The sequence below is a fragment of the Equus asinus genome, chromosome 18, assembly GCF_041296235.1.
Source record: "Equus asinus isolate D_3611 breed Donkey chromosome 18, EquAss-T2T_v2, whole genome shotgun sequence".
Lineage (NCBI taxonomy): Eukaryota > Metazoa > Chordata > Mammalia > Perissodactyla > Equidae > Equus > Equus asinus.
In genome coordinates, this window is record NC_091807.1 from 39,649,058 (window position 1) to 39,669,436 (window position 20,379).

At 57.2% G+C, this 20,379-nt stretch overlaps 1 protein-coding gene across 6 annotated transcripts in view; it reads left to right on the forward strand.

Annotated features, from left to right (window-relative positions):
• Nucleotides 1-20,379, forward strand: part of AGPAT3 (1-acylglycerol-3-phosphate O-acyltransferase 3) — a 97,731-nt gene that overhangs the window by 34,919 nt on the left and 42,433 nt on the right. The window contains exon 1 of one of the 6 annotated variants that reach the window (XM_014830753.3): nt 5,267-5,307. The exons of 2 other annotated variants lie outside the window; for them this stretch is intronic. The gene's annotated coding sequence lies outside the window, so the exon portion shown is untranslated. Of the gene's footprint in view, nt 1-5,266; nt 5,489-13,998; nt 14,125-15,148; nt 15,283-20,379 lie in introns of those variants that run through there. 3 more of the 6 variants (XM_014830752.3, XM_044750649.2, XM_070488971.1) reach the window with 3 other exon arrangements.

Sequence of the window (20,379 nt, forward strand, 5' to 3'; positions counted from 1 at the left end):
TTTTTAATTTCCGGGGAAGATTGTTTGTGTTTTACTTACTGTTTGGAAATTGTTGAAAATTTCTTTGTTGCTTAATGTGTGGGCGCTTTCATGAACGTTCCCGGGGCTGTTGAGAGGAAGTGTGTTCTCTCGTATCCAGTCCAGGATCGACTGTGTCACTTAAGATCCACTTCATTAAACTTGCTGTTACGTCTGCTGTGCCTTTGTCTCGTCTTGACCACCTGTTCTTTCTTCGGCTGGAAGAGATTTATTGACGTCTCCTGTTCTCAGCATGCTCTGATTTGTTTCTACAGCATCCCCGGTAATTTCTGCTTTATGGAGAGTGCTGCTGGATTATTTGGCACATAGATATTAAACTGTTACATCTTCTTTAAGGATTTTTGTTTCCAGCATTATAAGTAGTCCCACTTTGTCTCATTTAATTTCACTTGGACTGATATTTTATTGTCTTATACCAAGATTTTGAACCCTCCTTTTTTCTTTTGCATTTTCCCAGTATACATTTATCCATTATTTTCAGCCCTGCTGAATTGCTGTGTGTGGGCTTTCTCGCAGACCTAGCAGAGCTGGGTTTGCTCTGTAAGCCAACATGAAGCTGTCTCCCCGTGTTGGATGCTCTCAGCCCATTTGGATTTGTGCTGTCGGTATTTTGTGTATTTGGGGTTACGGGTAAAATGTGTGCACAGGCAGCAAGGTGCTCACAGCACAGACACACACTCTTGCCGCGTGTGGTGTATGTTCTGAGCCTTCCTGGGGCTTGTTTTGTGTATTGGTGCTGTTGACCTGGTAGCTGGGGAGTGTGTGTTTGTCTTAGTGGTTACCTAACTCGAGTTTCTCTATATCAGATCCTTAGTCTATGGTTTCTCCACTAAGAGCGACGACAAAACACCCTGGAACCGCCCCTCCCCGCGGCATCGCCTTCCCTCGCACCTGCTCGCACACACCTGGCCTTGACCTGCCCGCTCTGGCAGCTGCTCTGCTGTCATGTACCTGCTGCTGCGTGTGAAGTGCCGGGGGCTCACTCTCTTCCACGTCCCCACGTTCCGGTTAGTTGTCAGAGCAGGTGACCCTCACCCGCCGAGCCCTCGGCCCTCTGGCCTCCGTCCTTCTCCAGTTAAACGTGTCAGAGCTCAGCACTGAGCGTGGCGGCTCACGCGTGTCCTCCAGCTCTGTCGTGGCCCAGCTTTGGACCATTCCAGCAAACGGAGCTGCCTGTTGCATGGCCCACTGTCTGCATCTCTCCCAGACCTCTTGCCCGCATGTCCACTTCACACCTGTACCTGTTACCCCAGCGTCCTTCCTGTGGGTGTCTGTGTGTCTTTCCTGTGCCTTCAGTGTCTCTCTCTGTGACATACTGTTTTAGCTTTGTTTGTCTCGTGGAAATCTAGCAGATGGCTGCATTTTAAACTACTGTTTATACTTACTGTGATTACTAACATGTTTGGACTTTCTGCTTCGTCATCGTCATCATCATCATTTACCATCCTTTGCCTGCCTTCTCCTGGATGTAATCTATTAAATCTGTAATCTATTTCTGTCCTTGAAGTGCTACCCTTACAACGTTAGGATGCATGGTTGTCTTAGCTGAAGTTCATCTGTGTGTCTACTGTCTTCCTGATTAGTGTCGAGACCTTAGAACCGGGATTTTGGCTCCAGAGTGTTTTCAAACCCTTGTTTCCTGGGCACGTGCAGCACAGCACTGAGCACTTGCGCTTCTGCGCTCTCCCGGAGTCCTCGCCTGCTCTCAAGACAAGACAGACTCTCGGCGTCATGTGTAGACGAGGGCCCTGGAGCCAGAAGTGACGCTGGAGCTGGGGTGCTTCTTCTGTGGTGTAGGTCCCTAATGTCGTACAGGCTAGAAAAATACCACAACTAGCGATGTGTGTTGTCTTTTCCAGAAGTCAAGCTGCCTGTAAAGAAGCATGCCATTTAATGCTTTGAAAACCCACATAGCTTTGACGTAAAGACAGACTTTGGGTTTTCCATGGCTGCTGGAAGGGTCCCATTGATCTGTGGGTTTGAAGCTTTGGTGTCCAACGTGGCTTGTCGGAGATGAGAGGACCTGGGTCGTCATTTGTGGACTTGCCAAGGCCCCTGGGGAAGGGCCCCCACAGGAGCCAAGCACCCGGTGCACACACAACGCCAACCTTCACTGCCCTCACGTGGCATAGATCTTATTTAATGATCTACCAGCTTGAATCGAGGGCCAACCACGTGCCAGACGACCCACTCTGTGTTCGGGGCAGACATGAATGACCCGCGGACCTCAGTGCCTGTGGCTGGCACAGGCTCGTGGCGGGAGTGACACGGATAAACGTGAACCGCGTGTGAGGTCCCGCCCTCAGCCCATCTGTTCTCCACAGACTTATAGGGGCCCCTCTCAGCCCTGGGGGCTGCATCCCTGGGCAGTGGGGGAGGCGAGGCGACAGTGATCGACAAAGAAACAGACACACACGAACGAACTGCCAGGTGACCAGTGCTGACGAGGAATCCACCTGGGGGTCTGGGTGGGGGGCTGAAGGGACCACCCCTCCCAGGAGGTGGTGGGAACAAATGCCCCCAGCAGGAGGGAGTTTGGTCGGGGAGGGAGGGAAAAAGGAAGGATGTGGTGAGGCTGGTGGACAGCTGGGAGAGCGCGGACCACAGGCCTGAGCAGGCCAGGGCTCCGGGCTTTGTGGACGCCAGGGCAGTGGCTTCTGCTCTTGGTTCAGTGGGAGCCACCGGGCAGATGCGGGGCTCTGGTGTGATCTGCACTGGGCAGAGAAAGCCCTGGCTTTGCTGCTGTGGAATCCGGAGAGGGCAGCACACCTTCGTGACCAGCAGGCAGGGCTCTGGGGGCAGAGGGCAGCCCTTAGTCTGTGCGTGGGGAGCCTGTCCCTATTCACCCTGGCTTGAGCCCCAGGGTGGTCTGCACACCGCTGGCTGGGCCCTGCTTGGCGGGCATGCGCCTGGCCCTTTCCCTCTGATGCTCACGGGAGAGTGTGGTCCCCAGGAAACCGGCTGCCAGCGTGTATGCCGTGTGAGGAGCAGCGAGGCCAGAGAGCACGGTGCTTTTGAGGAGGTGGGAGTGGGTCCGGCCATGCTGGGGGTCGTGCTGGGTGCAGCCTCCATGGCCTGCAGACCTGCGCACACCAATGCATTGGCCAGTGTAGACCTCCTGCTTGTGCACAAGCGTTACCAGTTTCACCTCACTCTGGTGCGACTCTGACCCCCACTGGGAGGGAGCTCTGAGGAGGGGCCCACGGGTGGGCCTTGTACACGTAGTCCATCCTTCCTCGGAGGGTTCTTCCTGTTCTGTGTCACAGATTTGAATCAAAGCCGAAGCCGAGTGCTCAGCAGCACAAGCTTTATTCAAGGGCCGAGAGCGGAGAAGCAGGAACAGAGTCCACGAGTGAACCCTCTGCTCCTGGGGCGGTTAAGCAGTTGTTATAAAGGGTCTGGGGATGAAGGGGAGGGATGTTCATAGTTACTCGGGGAAATGGGCAGGCTTTTCTGGGGAGCAAGGGGGCCACCTCTTCTCTTGCCTTCTTTGTCCGTATGCTGCTGTCGCCGTGGCAGCTGTACACTGTCGCGGTGTCGGTGGGTGTGTCCCACAGTGTGTAAGGTGTTGGGCGGAGAGGATGGGGCCGAACAGCAGGAGGAGGAAAAGGGCCACAAGCGGGCCAAGAGCCGGGGAAACCGAGTCATCCAGGCGTCCAGGACCTCCTGGACTCCCTCCCGGAGCTGGTCCGCCCGTTTGTGTCGGGTTAGGTCCTCCAAGTTGTGAGTTGCCAACTTCACCCTCTCTCAGCTCCGATTGAGATGTCCAGAGCTGTGAACGTGGAAGCAGCAGGAGGTGTTTGCTGGGGCCCAGATTCCCCCTTGTTCGGCATGGTCGTCGTGGCACAGGCAGGGACAAGGCAGACTCGTAACCCTGGAGCAGGCTTGGAAGACAGCGGGTCAGGCTCACAGCAGTAAAGATAACGACTCCGCGTAATATTCCCGGTAAAAAAGAGAGACACGCATTAAGGAACGGGCTCCCCCAGAAGGTGGTGAGGTTTCCCGAGACTGGTCTGCAGCTGTGTTGTGCAGAGTTGATGGAGTGTTTTTCAAAGTCTCCAGCTACCTGTCCCTGGGAATGTTGAGCCCAGGGAGCGATCCCTGTAACTTAATCAGTGGGTCACACGAGGACGAGATGTTGGGACTGAGACAGGGCGCACCCGAAGCCAGGACCTGGAGGTGTGTCTCCCTGTTCATGAACTAGGAGGTCGTGTGTAGCTCAGGATATAGTTTTCTTCGATTCAGGTATCTACCACTTAATACACGTTTGTCCCGGAGTTCCACACGTGTTCAGGCAGGTTCAGCCCACGTAAAAGTGAGGTAACAAATCATCGCAGGTCTGTTTTTCTCCTGTTAACAGTAAGATAGCCCTGGGCCAAGCTAACAGCTCCACAGAACCACAGCCAGGCTCCCTTTGATATCTTTTTCAGCCTGCAGCTTCTGTTCTCCTGATTGTGGCTTGCTGGTCTCAAGAAGGCTGCTCCTCTCTTGCCATTTCATCTACGTTCCAGGCAGGAAGGAGGAAAAGGGCATATCTGGGCCATTTCATTTTGAGGAGCTCTCCCCAGGCTCTACCCAGCAGCTTTCACTCCATCTCCCTAACTAGACATGGCCGTCCCTGCAGGGTGGCTGGGACCTCACCTTCTAGGCTGGGCCCAGAGCCTGCCTGGCAGAGTGTCCATCCTGTTGGTATGGAAGCAAGGGAGCATGAGTTTCGGATCAGCAGCCAGCTCCTTCCTACCACTTGGCAGAGTAGTCAGTATTTCAGAAACTGTGTGTATCCTTGACCTCTGCCCTGAATCTGACAGAAAGAAGGCTTTTCCCCATTTCTTTGTGCTTCCCTCTCTGCACTCCACATGCACGAGCTGTTCTGCAAATGTTGACTTCATTTCTTTTCTCGGTACGGGGGCTGGTCTGGTCCTGGCTTTCAGTATCTTCATGAAAATAAGAAAAAGGAGGAGGCACCAGCTGCTGTCTCAGGCAGGACTTGTTCCCTGCCACTCACCTGCCTCAGTTGGTGCCAGACCAGCTGGGTGTGGGCAGCTAGGTGCTCTCCCCTTGGCCCTGCAGCCGTTGCCCCAGGCCGTGCTCCTGGCTGCTTCTGCCTCCTGCAGAGTTGAGGTCATGGGTGAAAGGGACACTGTGAGCCTCCCTCCTGGCAGCTCCCGCCCTCCCGCCTGACTGGGAGGGGCCAAGGGCAGGATAAAAGCCGGCCACCTCTGGGTGTCTGAGGGACCGCCCTGCAGGTCCGGCCCAGGGAGCCCGCAGGTAAGGGCACCACTTGCCACGCTGCTCTGCACCGGGGCCTCCTGCCTCCCCTGGTCGGGGTGAGCCGCCTGAGCAGTTGCTGCAGAGAGAATGGGAGCTTAGGGCCGTGCTCCTCAGACCTCACAGTTTCCAGGTCTGCACCCTCCATGGTGGGTTCAACCTCTCCTGAGCTGTGGCCCAGGTGAGCGGGGCTGGGGTGAGCTAGTTATCCAAGGACCCTCCCCACCTCTGGTTGCCCCAAAGAAGAGCCTCAGCTCTTAGTGAACGCGCAGAAGTCCCTGTGGCTGTCTCTGTCCGTCCTCACCCTGAGCTCCAGGAGAAAGGCCGGGACTGAGTGAGTAAGACGTTCTGATCTGTCTTATGGCATCTCCTGCTTCAGCTCGACACTGGACGCTGTCAGGCTGTAGTAGCAGAACGGTTTCCGCGTCTGTAGCGTCTGCATGATCAGGGAGGTCAAAAGGTTTGTCGGCCAAAATGTCATATGGGTAACTGAAATGACAGAGCTGGATGGTCCCATGTAGCTGCCACGGCCCACGTGTGGCCACTGGACCCTTGGAAGCAGAGAGGCGAAGTGAGAGGTGCTGAGAGGTAAACACCCACACAGCCTTAGAAGACGAGGCGGGGTGGCGTAGATGCCCCAGCAGCGCCTTTTTTGTGTTGAGTGCACCTCGAAATCATGATATTCTGGCTCTCTCGGGTTAAATAAAATCCGCTATTAAAATTAGCTTCACCTTTTCTTTCCACTTTTTAATGCAGTTCCTAGCACCTATAGCTGACGTCCCTGGCACCCTTGTTTCTCCGGTGGGCCCGCAGGAGAGGGTTGTCTGGAAACTTCTGCCTGGACAGACTCTTGCTGGCAAAACACACGAGCGTGTGGCTCTGCACGCCAGGGATTGTGAAATCTGGAGAGTTCCTGAGTCACGTGTTCTCTGACAGCGGAGGTGGCTGGTTGGCGGTCACCCCTGCCTTCCTTGACAGAATGAGCTGATTCTTTGGGGATTATCATCAGGTTAACTCATCAACGGGGAGGAGGCGGTTCAGCAGGGGGGGGCGTGTCCTCGAGTCCGTGTGGTGGGACAGGAGTTCATTTTATTGGGGTGCTCGAGGCTAGGTCAACCCTGGCTCAGGTGTTCGCCTCTCAGAAAACGGGCGTTTCTCACTCACCTGCCTCAGTTGGTGCCGGGCCAGCTGGGACCGTGCTTGTGTGAGAATGAACATGGGCCAGTAAGTTCTGGTGGGTTTTATGCTGCAAGAAGCACCCACACATTTCAGAGAGAAGACTTCTTTGTGGTCTCTCCAGCAGTTTAGTTTCTGTGAGCTGAAATCGACTGGGTACAGGTGAGTGTGGCGTGGGCTGAGACCTGGGGCCCTGGCCGCCCTGCCTGGCAGTCCTGTGTGACTCTGGCACAGATTAGCCGAAGGCCAGGCCTGGGGTCCGGGGGCTGGGCACAGGCGCCACCTCGGGCACAGTGGCAGGAGGTGAAAAGATGTCCTCATGAATTAAGCTGTGCGCCCCCTGCCCCCGTTCAACGGGTCTCTGGTGAATGATAGTAATCGTCTGTGGCAGAGCCGCCCATGTTTCTGCGCTGTGCACGGTGTTAGGACGGTGAGTACTGGGGTGGGGAAGAGGTTCTTTTCTGCAAGGACTCCCCCCGCGGTTACTAGGCATCTAACTAGATGCTTGCCTTAAGAGACAGCTGTCAAGCGGTGGTTCGTTTCACAATCATTTGATTACTGTTGCTGCCAGGACCTGTAGCGTGAAGGGCTTGCCCACGTTTGTGGAGGAGCAGGTGTGGTGGTGGCCCTGGGGTGGCGGGCCGTGCCGGGACCCCGAGGAACACACCGAGAGCCATGCCTGGTCGGGTCGGAAGAGCCGGATGCTGGGAGGGCCTTAGAGCGGGTGTCCAGGGCCTCAGCAATGGAGCGGGCGCTGGAGCCAGCCCTGCCAAGTCCGCTGCGCCCACCCTGGGCCCCGCAGGGTGGGAGGCTCGATGGAGGCAAGAAGGGTTGAGCCTGGAGAGCCCGGCCCGGGGCGCCCAGGGCTGCCATTGTCACCCGCCCGCATTAACTGCTCTGCGGCGTTGCCTGCGCCAGCCCAGCTCTGGCTTCTTTAAGGAGCACTGAGCCCCGAGCACCGCGGCTGCCAGCAACTCTCTAAGTGCGGAGTCCTCCAAAGGCCCGGCTGTTTCTTCCGTTCTCACGTCGTCCCTCCCTCAGTGGCTGGATGGCTAGCTCCTTGGATTTACAGATATTTCCAGGGGAGCCAGTGTGATGTTAACGGGCTGACTGCCCCCTTCTCCTATTTTGACTCATTTCCGTGGCCTCTGCATTATTTCATGAAGTTACGCAGCTACGGAAACAGTGGCTGCCGTTAGTGAGTTAGACACAAACACAGTGATTCCTGCTGAACTTGGAGCTCGAGGGGGCAGGAGTGTGAGCCGCTGGAGGACAGTCGACTGGGGGTGCACTCAGCGCCGTGGTTTCCCGGGATCAGGGGGCCACGTAAGGGCGTTTCTGCCGTGTGTGGAAAGCACCCGGTGGGCGCCCAACATGAACGTGGGGTCCTGTGATCAGTAAAATGTGAGCAGATGTGCCCACCCCCCACGGAAACCAAAGCAACGGAGTGTCTGAGTCCAAAACAAGGTAGATAAATGCCCAAGGTCCAGAAATGGAACTGAGATGCAAAGCAGGGGGGACAGCCAAGGTGGAGGCTGTGGAAGTGCCACCTGGAGGTCCCACTGGTCGGAGGACAGGGTCCCAAGTGCTCGCTGCAGAAGGGGACACACATGGCCAGCTTGTTGCTTGAAACCAGGGGTTGGCTTGGGGGAGTCCTGCCAGTGAGGGGGGCCCAGGTGGGAGGGAGGGCTGAGCACAGAGTGACTGCTGACCTGTCACAGCAGCCACGGTCTTCTAGGGAGCTGGGGGCCGAGAGGGCAAGCGGGACAAGGCTCTTGATGCTGCAGAGTGCCACACCCTTGGGTGCCCCTCTGAGCTGCAGCATCCCCAACATCACAGCACAGCCAGAGCCCCAAGCGCTGTTCTGTGTCCGGTCTGGACCAAAGGCCTCAGATGGTCAGATGGAGGGGGCTGCACCCAGAGGGAGGGAGTTTCAGCAAAACAGCTCGAAACTCCCGACCAAGGTCAGGGTCGACGGGAAGTCTGACACCAAGACGGCGCACAGAAACCGAGGTCAGAATCGGATTTCTCCCCAGGTGGAACTTGTTTTGTGAAACAGTTTGGAAAGAGGCTCGAAAGTGTGCGCTGTGTTCAGGATGCTCAGAGAGGGGGATGAAGCTGTAGCACCTGTCAAACGAGACGAGAGTTGGAGGCGAGTGAGGGGCTGGTAAACAACCCCGGTGTCTCTGATTTGGAACGGGGGGAGGTAAAAAAATGTCAGCTTTGTCACTAATCTGTTGAAGAATGTGGCTTAAATGTCCTGCGATGCTGGGCTTCCTGATTCTAAGCCCCAGGGCCAGCCAGGTGTCCCGCCAGGTGTCCCGCCAGGTGTGGCAGCCGTGGGCAACTGCAGCCCACCACAGGGCAGGGCCTGCCCCTGCGATGCTGGGGCAGGAGGGCGAGAGGGTAGGGGCTCCATAGGCAGGGGTCCCGGGGAGGAGGGGCTGCCCTGGACTGAGTGCTCAGTGGATGGTGGGGTGAGCAGCGGCCTCCCCAGAGGGGACTGAAGGGCCGGCGCCCTCTGCTCCCAGTGTCAGAAAATGCAGCCACACGGGGTGCCGTGGCCCGTCCCCTAGGTCAGCCAGCACCAAAGGATGGGCTGTTGATTCACCTTCCTGCCCAGCCTCGGGCCTGGCCCACCGATGGGGTGGTCCTCGGGGGCCCTGGCGCCCTGTGTGAGGGTGCTGCTCTCCCAGCGCGGGGTGTGGCGCCCCTCCTGAAACAGGGCTGCTCTCCAGTCACCTGTTAATGGAGCAGGCCTCGCGCTGTCTCCTGTCTCCATTCTCTCTTAAAGATTACAAAAATAACACTGCCCACTTTCAACAATGAAGCACTTTAGTCTTCCTTCCCCTGGGTCCCGGGCCGCATCTCCCCTCCTGAGCCTGGAGCGGGGGCAGGGAGCCGGGGCCCCCCAGAGCACCTGCACCACAGCTGGGAGCTGGGGAGCTGCAGGAGCCTGCCTTTCGCCAGCTGTCACTTTGTCACTTCTGCCCTCCGCGGGCAGAGAAGGGGCCGGCCATCTGCCAAGCTGGTCAGACTCCGGGTCAGTACAGACCGTGGGTTCGACCACTGGAGGCCTGGGGGCTTTTCTTTTCTCTTTCTCTTTTTGAACATTAGAAAAATAATGCATCCCCATGTTCAAAAATAAAACTAGGGAGCTTTCTTAACCAAGGCTTCTGAGCACAAAATGTCGGTGCTCCGAGCCATGGGGCATTGCACAGGGGACGAAGTTACTCGCGAACTTCAGTGCGTGAATTTTCGTGGAGTCTCTTTTGGAGGGTCTGCCACCGCGGGGGGTCAGGCGGCGGTTCTGCCCTCTCCGTCATGGGCGGTCTGATGCCTCCAGCCTTGCTGGCAGGTGTGCCGTGGAAACCACCGTTTGGCTTGGACAGAGTCACAGTTTCAGGGAATGTGGGCATAAAGTGGGGTTTGCACTAACTGCAATTACAGATTGACAAGGATTACATGCACACCCATGACTTGGGGGAAAGACTTTGGTTCTCTTTCTTTCCTATTTTTTCCTTGCTAGATTTTTTTTTATTGCTTAGGAGAAAATTTCTCTAAGTAAAAAGATGGTAATTTATATTACTTTTTTATTTTGAAATCTAAGGAAACTTTGATCAGAAAAATCGTTCATGGACTGACTCCTAGGTGTTAGGGTAGAAACAGCAATGAGCGGAGCTGGTGTTTCTCCCCGGAAACCGGGCATCTGAAAGCCTTTTGTGTGTCAGGTTGAGTCCCTCTAGCAAATTTTCATTTTGTAAATTTGCATGGTAAAAAACTTCTCTTTCAAATATTTTTCTACACGCTGGGCTGAGTGAGGGTGGGGAGACCAGTTCCACAGCTCACACTTGGCAGCCCTGGTTTCACACTCTTATTCTGAGAGCCCTGTCTGGCCTGGAGACCATCGGTGCACCCAGCTGGGGGCCGAGTCGGGGAGGCCAAGAGCTCCAGGCTGTGCCCAGCCCTGGCCAGTTTGACGACACTGGCTCAGATGCCAGTCCCTTAATTACGCCTGGAGAGAGTGCCGTCAGTTCTGTGAGAGGGGCTCAGCCAGTTTGGGAGAGTTGTCTAGGACGGAGGTGGGAGTGTGGGGAGGGTGGGTGGGGCCAGCCCTCAGGGGCCCTCAGCCACATCCTGGCACCTCACTCCCAGGGGCCTTGCAGAGGGGTGGTTTGTGTTCACGGCTTTGTTTTGCTGTAAAGTTAAAAAAAAAATGGTTCGCCTCCGTTTTTTGGAAAAGGTTGAGTGTCAACTGGCGACATACAGGTCAGGAATTTTATACCTGGCCCCCAAGCGCCCTCCCGCTGGGTCTCGAGTGGTGCTGTGGGGACCCCCTGTCCATCCACCAGGGCAGACATCCAGGCCACAGTGTGGAGCACGGAGTGAGAAAGTCCAGTCTCAGAGCCGCAGCGTCACTGTGAGGGCGGCATTGGACACCCACATCCATCGGAACAGACCCAGACCCCACAGCTGTCAGCCCTGGGAGGGGCTCTGGCTGGGAGACCCCTTATTACTGTGCGCCTCTGTGCAGTTTCACTTTTTTACAGCAGTAATGTCTTACTCTCTATTAATCTACAAAATCTCATCAATTTACAAAATCTTTAAAAAACAGAGCTCAAAAGTTGGACTCTCTTACTTGCAATGTTCTATCTGAGCTAAAGCACAGGGCGGGCTAGTTGACTGCAGGCTGGGAGTGGGTGCAGCCTCTCGGGGTCCCGGGTTGGGTGGGGGTCTCCGGCGGTCTGCCCCAGTCTGTTCAGACCTGATTCTTGAGGTCAGCGGAGGAAAGCTGCTCCTTCACCGCCTTCTCCCGGGCGTATCTTCGCCCCTCCCTTCATGAACCACAGCGGGTTTCTCTCCCGCCTGAGGCTCGCGTGTTCTCAGCTTGAGAGGAGGTCCACCTTTCCGTGGAGATGAGAGAATGGGCATTTCCGGAGCATCTTGGTTGGGTTTTGCTCCTTAGCTCTTTAGGGTGCAGTTTTTGTTTGTGGAAGTGGTAGTTTTGCAGTTAGACGACCTGGATTAGAATCCTGATTCTGCCACCTACTCGCCGTGTGACTTTGGGCAAGTTGCTTAACCTCTCTGTACCTCAGTTTCCTCATCTGTAAAATGGGGAGCTTGTAAGAGTGTCCGCCTCCTAAGAGTGCTATGAAGAGTGACTGAGCAAATGCATGCAGAGCCGTTGGGTGCCCGGTGACAGGGACCAGCGCACACGCAGGGGCGCTAGTTACAGACAGCCGTCACCCCGCACAGGACGGTGACCTCCAGGGTCTGCTGCCTCCTGTGGGGGGCTGATAGGTGTCAGGCGGGTCTGCAAGCCACTGGGCACTGCCTGCCACTCACAGATGCAGCAGGCGCGTGATAGCCACTCAGCTAACGGAGGCGGCCGTCCTCGAGGGATGACAGCCCCTGTCAGCAGAGAGGGACGGCGCAGGTGGTTCAGGCCCCAGCCGAGCGCCTCATTCGGTGATCGTGGTTCAACGGCTTCCAGCACATCCCCGACGCGGTCTGCTCTGCTGCAGAGGAAGCGGGACGGAGCCGAACTGCACTGTTTGGAAAATGCATACTGGGAAGGTTGGAAAGGATATCAAGGGACACGCAGGCCCCTGCCACCTGCGCGTCCATCCAGGGAGAAAGAGCAAGTGTGTGGGTCCATGTAAGTGTGTGACACTTTACTGTGGGTGTCACCCTGTCCTTTCGCCTCAGCGGCCTGGAAGGTCCCTCTCTTTGCCCCTTCACGGCAGCCCAGAGCGCGTCACTGACCCATTGCTGGCCCGGAATCCCCTCTGGAGAGATGCGTGTAGGGCCCAGGCACGGGGTACTGACGGAAGCGCCATGGGGCTTCCCTCCTGGGCTAGCAGCTTCGGGTCTCTCTGGCCTCCCACCCCCCTCCTCAGTGTTCCAGCCCCTGGTCCTGCTGGGGAGGGGGGAGGTTGGGTCCAGCCCAGCTTCCTCCTCCTCTTGTAAGAGGCTGTCCCTGGGCGTTATGCTGCCGCTAGGGTTTGTTGCATATGATGGTTCTCACTCCTCCTGCCGCTTAGTACATCGAGCATCTTAGAACCGTGTCCTAGGTCACCGCACGGTCGGTCTGTCTGTCTGTCATTTGAACAAACGCACACCGTTGAGTCAGATCAACACTTGGGTATTCCCTGTTCCCCACTCCAGGTTCCTTCTGTGCCCCAACTCCTGCGGACGTGGCAGAACGGACCTGTATGCTCACAGTGTCACACCAGGCACCCCGGCTTTGTTTTCTTGAATTAGGGTAACTTTCATCAAGGGATTGGAAGCCCAGGGTGACAGCTCTCTGGAGGGCTGTGTGCGCCCCCAGACTGCCGCGTCCGCATGCCAGTCACACAGCCTGAAGGTTCAATAGAAATTTTAATAGTGATTTTTAGATGAAGTGGTTAGGAACATAGCAAGCTGATGCATATGAATTTTAAGATTCATGATCATTGTTCAAACAGATTTCATGTCTGAAACTACATTTTGTTTAAAAGTTGCTTTCCGTGTGGGAGTTTTCTGTCTGGGGTGAGTTTTAAGCTGGTGGTGCCAGTTATGGAAACAGTGTCTAGTTTATGAAGATGTGTCGGCTCCACGCGGAATGCCGTGCTGTTTGGTTCCATCTCATAACAGGCTGGGATTTGCCACACACAGCTCTCTTTCTTGCCATTCTGTGGTTTCGCTTCTTCGACAACCACTGGCTGGTTCTTGCAGGAGCCTCAGTGCTGTGTGCTCGTCGTCCTCACCACGTCCACCGCTCACGTCACTGCCTCGTAGAAGGTCGCACAGTGAGGAAACAAAGCCTGCCAACCAGTCCCAAAATGCAGAGTCTTGAGAAAATAAGTGTCTTCTCATTACCTGAACACGTGGTGCCCGGGGTGGCTGAGGGCCGGAGAGCCCGTCACAGGCCTCGGAAGACTTTGCAGGGTGACCCCCTGTCAGATGGGAGCTGGTCGTCTTGTAGCCCACCCTTAGCAAGCGAGCCCCCCCATGAGTGTGGCGTTATCCAGGACACCTGCTGCTGGGCACGCCCTCTGAGCGTGTTCTTCCCCCTGGCCTGCATCAGCACCGCAGAATAATTGTGAGTTGCACAAACAGCGTCTGGTGTAGAAAGTTTCTGAATACGCTTCAGAGCTCGGGAGACCTGGCCGCTGGTTTTCCTGGGCTCACACCGCAGACTGTTTACTCGTGTTTGGTTTGCATAGTAACCTGTGTGCTCCGTGTGTCCCGGGGTGGATTGGAGGGGCGCTGCATCAGCCGGTCCCTGAGAGCACCAGCCCCGTTCCCGGAGCTCTGCCACCAGTGGCTTATTCCCCAGAGTGAGTCAGGGCGAAGAGCCTTTTCCTGTGGGGCTTTATTTTTGTTATTTATTTGTGTATTTAAAGCTGTGCAAGGGCAGCTTGGGTTGCAGAGCGGAATACAAAACTGCCTGGCTCCTCGTGTGAAGCCAGGAAGTCGCCTGCTGTAGGCGCCACCGTTGTGTCCTCAGCTGGGCCCTCGGTTGTGTCCTCCAGAACAGCGTGGACGTGCCTGGGACCGGAGAATGCTTCTCTAGACGGTGTGGGGCTGTGGACACTGCGTCTTCCTCTTCTTCCTGGGAGCAGAGGGGAAAACTCAAGAAACGCACAACGTTTCCTAGTAAGTGCAGCCAAAAAGCACTGGGAGCTCCACGTGCCAGCAGCGGTCAGTGGGAAGACACCCTGGGCGGAGCGTGAGGCGGGTTCGACGTTCTCAGCAGGAGGGAGCCCAGTGAGGCCTTGGGGAGGCCGGGGAGTCTTGAGCAAGTGCTTGTGGCACCTTTCCCCCTTGTTGGTTGTCCTGCACCACGTAGCGGGCATCACGACGTCCTCTCCCACTTCTAACGCTGAGCCAAATCTGGATAAACAGGCTGGTGAGATGACGTTCCCAGTGGGCTGGCGGCGTCTCGTTAGCCTAATAAATGCAGTGGGGCTTTGGAGGGGGTGCGGCTCGGCTGCCTGGGACAACTGTGCTTGGTGAGTCCTGAGAGCCAGAGGCATAGAGCAGAGCCATAACTGCTGAGGCTCCTTTCCTTCTGGAAGCTCAGCGCCTCGTCACTGCTATTCTGTGGGTCTGGGCAGGACCCATTTTCTTGAGGTTTCTGATGTCAGGAATGGACATGTGTCTCTGGGGAAACCATGGGAAGAAGGGTAACGAACTGTGATTTACCAGCCAGCGTCTGAGGCTCGGAGCAGCTGGGACACAGCCCTGGCCCCTGGGAGCTGCTGGAGACAGAAGAAGCCAGGGTTCACCCCTGGGGGGTCTGGGGTAGGACTGGCCGCACCGGGGGCAGGGAAGAGCTCCGGGGCCAGCGTCAGCGCAACCTGGGTTCAGATCCTGGTTCTGGCTCTTTGGGATCTTGGGCAGCGTCATTGGAGTTGGCGGGAGTGCCGACAGAGCAGAGCTGTGTGGTCTTTGAATGAGTAACTCCTGTGTATACCTGTCGCTTAGTGTGACCTTGGCGTGGCCTCTGTGGCCTCTCGTCTGTGTCTGGGCGTGGTCTCCCTGACCTCTCACCAGTGCATCTTGGCCTGCCTTTGTGGTTTTCTTAGTCTCCCCGTTGCCTCTGTGCTCTCTCACACCACAGTGTGAACCAGCCCTCCCAGCTGACTTACAGGTTGTCAGCACCCGATTCTGGGGTGTTTCCAGATGGGGTCCCCCTGGACGGCCGGGACAGGAGGGGTGAAGCTGGCAGAAGCCGGATCCTAGTTTCTGTGAGGGCCCAGGGTGAGGCAGGGGAAGGGTCAGAGCTCTGACCCGCACACATCTGGACTGCAGGTGAGCAGAGGGAACAGGGCAGGGGAGGGGGTGGCTCAGATGGCAGGAAGAGTGACAGAGGGAACGGGAGGGGCCAGGGCCCGGGCGCTCAGGCCTGCCAGCAGGCATGGACAGAGCTGGTCGCCGCTGTCCCCACCTGTCCTCCGCTGGAGGGGAATCGTATGTCTGTTCTGGAAGCTGGCTAGAGGCACGGCTCGCTGTGTGGCTCTTGCAGGTGCCACCGTGGACCCCGCGAGCACCGGCAGCTGCTGCACGCCCACGTGGGTGGCCCACAAGGCCAGGCTTTCTCTCTTCCCCCAGCCTCAGGCACCCCTCCCAGAGGTCGTGCTTTAGCTCCCTCCCGGAGGTTCGCTCTCTGAGGTTCGACTGCATGTTTAAGTGGCGGTTGCTCCCTGTTTCCGAGGGCGGGAACTCGTGGGCTCAGCAGGTGCTGGGTGAAGGGGCGGCTGACTCTGCCTAGGGACTCCCTTCGCCGTGCACCTCACCGTCTCTGGGCAGACAACTTGGGGTACCCCACTGGATGGGGTGGGTGTCAGCGGGGCTAAGAATGAGAAGTTCTCTTTGAAACTACCTAATAATAGCTGCTCACTTGCCGTTGCCTGCTTCCCCGCTGGCGGTCCGGCCGTGCTGCTGGCTAAGTGGGAGCGATTGCCTTCACCTGAGTTTCTCTCAGTTACACGTGTAACAAAGGGAGAGCAGAAGTTTCATGAGGACATTTATCTAGTCTAAAGAAGGTTTTGTCAAGTTTTTAAAACATCCCTTTTATGTTGCTGCTCTGAGGAAACCACCAGGAAATCCTATCAACTGATTCCCAGGTCTTCTCTTTTGATATTTTGGTATAAATCATTCATTTTCAGGTCCAGGGAAGTAATGCAGAGATATTATATTCCTGTGACATTTTCTTGTGCAATGCATTCAAATTAGTTTTGTTCTCCTTAACCTTAAAAAAGAGACGTGGAGAATGACACCCCAAGAGTGACACAGAGACCGGGGTGAAGTTGGCAGTGGGTGTGGCTCTCAGGCCAAGGAGGGTGAGGACCCCTGGTCGATGGGGCCTGAGCCCGGGCTGGCCACACAGTGGCAGGCAGGACCCCAACTCGGGGGTGTCTCCACTCAGCAGAAACACTACGGGAGGAGAATTTTGACAAAATCCCAATGTCAACATTTCAAAATAAGTGAAACCGAGACTCTAAACATTCTAGGCTTGCTGCGTTTTGCACGAATAATTAAAGAGCATAATAAGAAGCAACAACCATCTCCATATTCCATGCAGTTAATGTAACCACAGACAGGGCCGAGGTTTTGTTTCGGTCCTGCCCCTAGCCTGGAGAGACATCGTGGGGACACCTTGTCATCTCTGTTGGCTGTCTCCTCCACGGCCAGAGGTTTGGGAACGATGGTGACGTCATCATCAGAGATAACTGTTTTCAGCATTTGCCATGCCAGGCCTTTCTCTAGTTGCTGTCCCTGTGTAAACGCTGCCACCACCCATTGCCATGGGTACAGTTATTACTCGCATTTTGCGGTCGAGGAAACTGAGGCCCAGCCAGGAACTGGGGGTGGTGCTGGCACTGGACGCTAGTCGGATGGCCAAGGCTCGCTGGGACCCTCTCCTCTGGGACTCTGTCTGTGATGTGCTGAAGACCCCAAAGTTCCACAGTCCAAAGCAAGGGCAAGAGCCTGGGCCGTATCAGCAGACCTGCGCCCTCGAGCCCGCCCGCGCTCAGCATCGAGAACCAGGAATGACACAGCCTGGAAACGATGCAGGTGCAGCCGACTGTTCCTCTGTTCTCTGTCCCCAACCCATCGGGAGCTCCGTGCGCAGGGACGATGCTGAGCCCCGGGAGCAGAGGGCAGGCCCTGTCACTGCTCCCAGGGGCCTAGAGGCCAGCAGAGAACGGGAGAAGGGAACCCAGCACAGCTAGGGGAGCCACGGTGCTGTTGACAGGCCTGGAGGCAGCCCCAGGGGTCCAGTCTCCAGGACAAGGGCTCAGAGGGGCCTGCAGCAGTGTGGGGTATGCAGGAATCCCACAGGCCACCCAGCCTCCTGCCGAGGGGCCAGCCTGCCTCCCAGCCTGCAAATACAGCAGGACGCTGGGGACAAGGACAGGATGTGGGGTGAGTCTGAAAGGGCTGGAATTCGGAAGGCGGCTGTTGGGGGGCACAGTGACAGCCGGGGGTGGGCCATGACCCGATTTCCACTTTGGACATGTTGTTCTGGCTGTACTGTGGAGGAGCAGGTTGGCACAGTGAAGTCCTGGGGGCTCCCGAAGACAAAGCCTTTCTGGCGGAGGGCAGAGCCAGCCCCGGCCTCAGGAAGTCCTCACAAATGCCTTTTTAAATGAGAACTGGCCTCGGGCAAAGGCCGACTCCAGGTGCTGCCTCCCACCGTCCAGTCAAGGGCCCCGGCCGCCCTTCTGAAGACCTGAGAGCGATGCAAGGTGGGGCTGCACAACCTCATAGGCTGGCGTCCCCACGGCTCGGGCACACCGAGGCCCCCAGAGGTCTTAATGCTGCCTCTGCCCGACTTTGGGCCGCGGTCGTGTAGACGTGGAGCACTGCACAGCTCTCCGAGAAAAGAGAGTTTCTCCTTATTGTTTGTTAGAAAGGCCGAGGTCCGGATACAGCAGGGCACACGGCCTTGCCTCTCAGGCCTCCCTGTCACCAGGAGCGCTGTCACCTCTAGGAGAGCACGCACGGCTGCTTAGGAGGGGTCCTCCTGGGTCAGCAGCTTCTCGTGCTTCTTTGGGGATTAGGGAGTAGGAAAGCCTTAGCCAGCAGTGTGCTGCTCAGGGCAATCCTCTGAAGCCCTGTCAGGGGACCAAGTGGAGGAGTAACGCCCGCCTGTCTCCTCTCAGCCTCTGGGCCAGGGTATGGGCAACAGACAGATGCCTGTGGAAGGAGCCTTACAGTAACCATCCAGAGGGCCCAGGCCCAGCCGCCTCTGGGTCCCACGGGCACGTTGGCACACTGCAGACCCCCTGGGGAGCACAGGGGGCGGGGTCCAGTGTTTCCAGCCGTGGGGTCCTCCCACTGTGCAGGGCGCAGGTGGGGTGGGAGGGGCTGTGGCCAGGCGGGCGCAGGCGGCCTGGGCTGTCATCTGTTTGCAAGTAGGTCTTTTGTGTCACCTGCCACGGGAGATGCACACAGCAATGACTGCCATTTTGTCCCAGTACGGCGTGATGCCCTGAAGGAGGATCCCTTAGCCAGAGGATCCAGCAGATGCTCTCACAGGAAGACCTCTCTTCCTGTCCCTCTTGTGTCTGTTGAGGGCCTTCTGCACTGGGAGCAGGTTCTGGGCACGTTTGTCCCTTCATCGCTTTCTCTCGTTTCAGCTCTGTCATTGCAGATCTGACGGGGAGCCATGGGGAGCAGCCGACCTGTGCGTGTCTGCTCATCCACTCATCCAGTTATTCAAGGCCGTTTTCTGGAGAATGAGAGGTGTGCCTCTTCCCCACAGTTCTTCACTCGGGAACAAGGGGCCTGGCGTCGGGAACATGGTGTCACATGTGTGGCCTCTGGAGCCCTTGTCCGTCCGGGTGGGGAGCCTGGGGAACCCTTGAGCAGGGACCTGGCCCCACATAGAGGATGTCTGTCCATCCCTCGGAGGCCTTTCCAGGGTCTTTCTGGCCCAGTGGACAAGCTTGGGCTGAGCCTCCCTAGCTCACCCTGTGACCCCGCCCCAGGCCATGCTGGTGTCAGAGTTGTCGTGCTGTCGGGGTCTCCGTGGCTTCTGAAAGGTTGGGGGACGGATGTGCGCTCTGGGTCTACAGGCCTGGGGTCAGGTGCAGGGGCTGCCTGCAGACCTGCATCCCGGCCGGCCATGACGCCTCCTGTTTACAGCCGCGCCAGCAAAGCCGCTTATTGGATTAGCGGCGCCGGCAGAGCCCACAGCGGCCGAGGAGAGGCCACGTTTCGTGTGCTGCCCTCAGGGATTCCTGTCTTCCTGTGAGTCGCTCTCTGGGCCTCACTTGCAGGTCGGAAGGCACGTCCAGAGTGCGCGTGCCCCTCTCTTGCGGAGCAGGTGGTCTTAGCAGCCATGGCCCGTGAGACGTAGGTGGCGGGCCTGGGTAATCCCTCTTCTTCATCCTCTGGCGAAGGCTGACCCCACTTCCGCCTCCAGTCTCCTTTCCACTGACCTTCCGAAGCTCCGGGACAGGGGGTCCGAAGATGCTGGCCAGCTGCTCGGCCTGCCTCTTCTCAGGGGTGTGCGCCGCCCTGGTGGCTGTGGCTCTCGCCTATTACTTCTACTGGTGAGCGTGGCGGGCTGGGCTGGCCAGCCTGGGGAGGGGTTCCCGGGTCGGGGCTTGCTTCCCTCTGCTCTCCCCCTCCTGTTTTCCGCATGTCACAGACATCCTGCCCCCAGGATGGGGACCCCGTGGTGGAGACGGAAGCACATTCCCATCTTCTGGTTACTTCCAGAGCGCAGCTGGGCTGACCCCGCCTCGCCAGGTCCTTTGGGGTTATCCTACCCTTCGGTGAAAACTTTTTTGTCTGAAATGTCCTGCAGAAGTTCAGAGTTTTAGCCCGTCAAGTAGCATATGGGTGGGGCTCGTATGTTCAGAGAAAGAGTAAAGCGGATGCTCAAGCGAGGCCGCCCCGCTGCTTCCCCATCGCTCTCTCCCTCTTAACTCACGTCTCCCGGGGTGGGGGTGGGGTTGCTGATTTACAGGGTGGTTCACAAATTAAGCAGAACACCCTGCTGCACCCATAAATGACGAGCTGGGTTATGGTGAATCAGCCACGACCCTTCCCGGCGGTTGTGACTGGAGCGCACACGCGTTCTTGCTGCGAACGTGGGAACCGGTGAGGTGTCATGGCCACACCAGCCTGGGCTTCCGGGGCTCGGCTCCAGCCCAACCCCATGGGAGGCTGCGACGGTAAATGGGCGTGTGTGCACTGAGCCCCAGTTCCCGTCTGTAGAATGGATGCCAATCTCTGCCCTGTCTCTGTGCGGTGACCTGTGCACACGGAGCCGACAGTGCTGGCACTGCAGGACAGAGCGGTCCAGGCGGGGCGGTGCCCGCGTGATGGCCGTGCTCTTGGGGTACCTGTGGAAGACCCAGAACCCTGGGTCTGCACTGACTTTATTTTCTA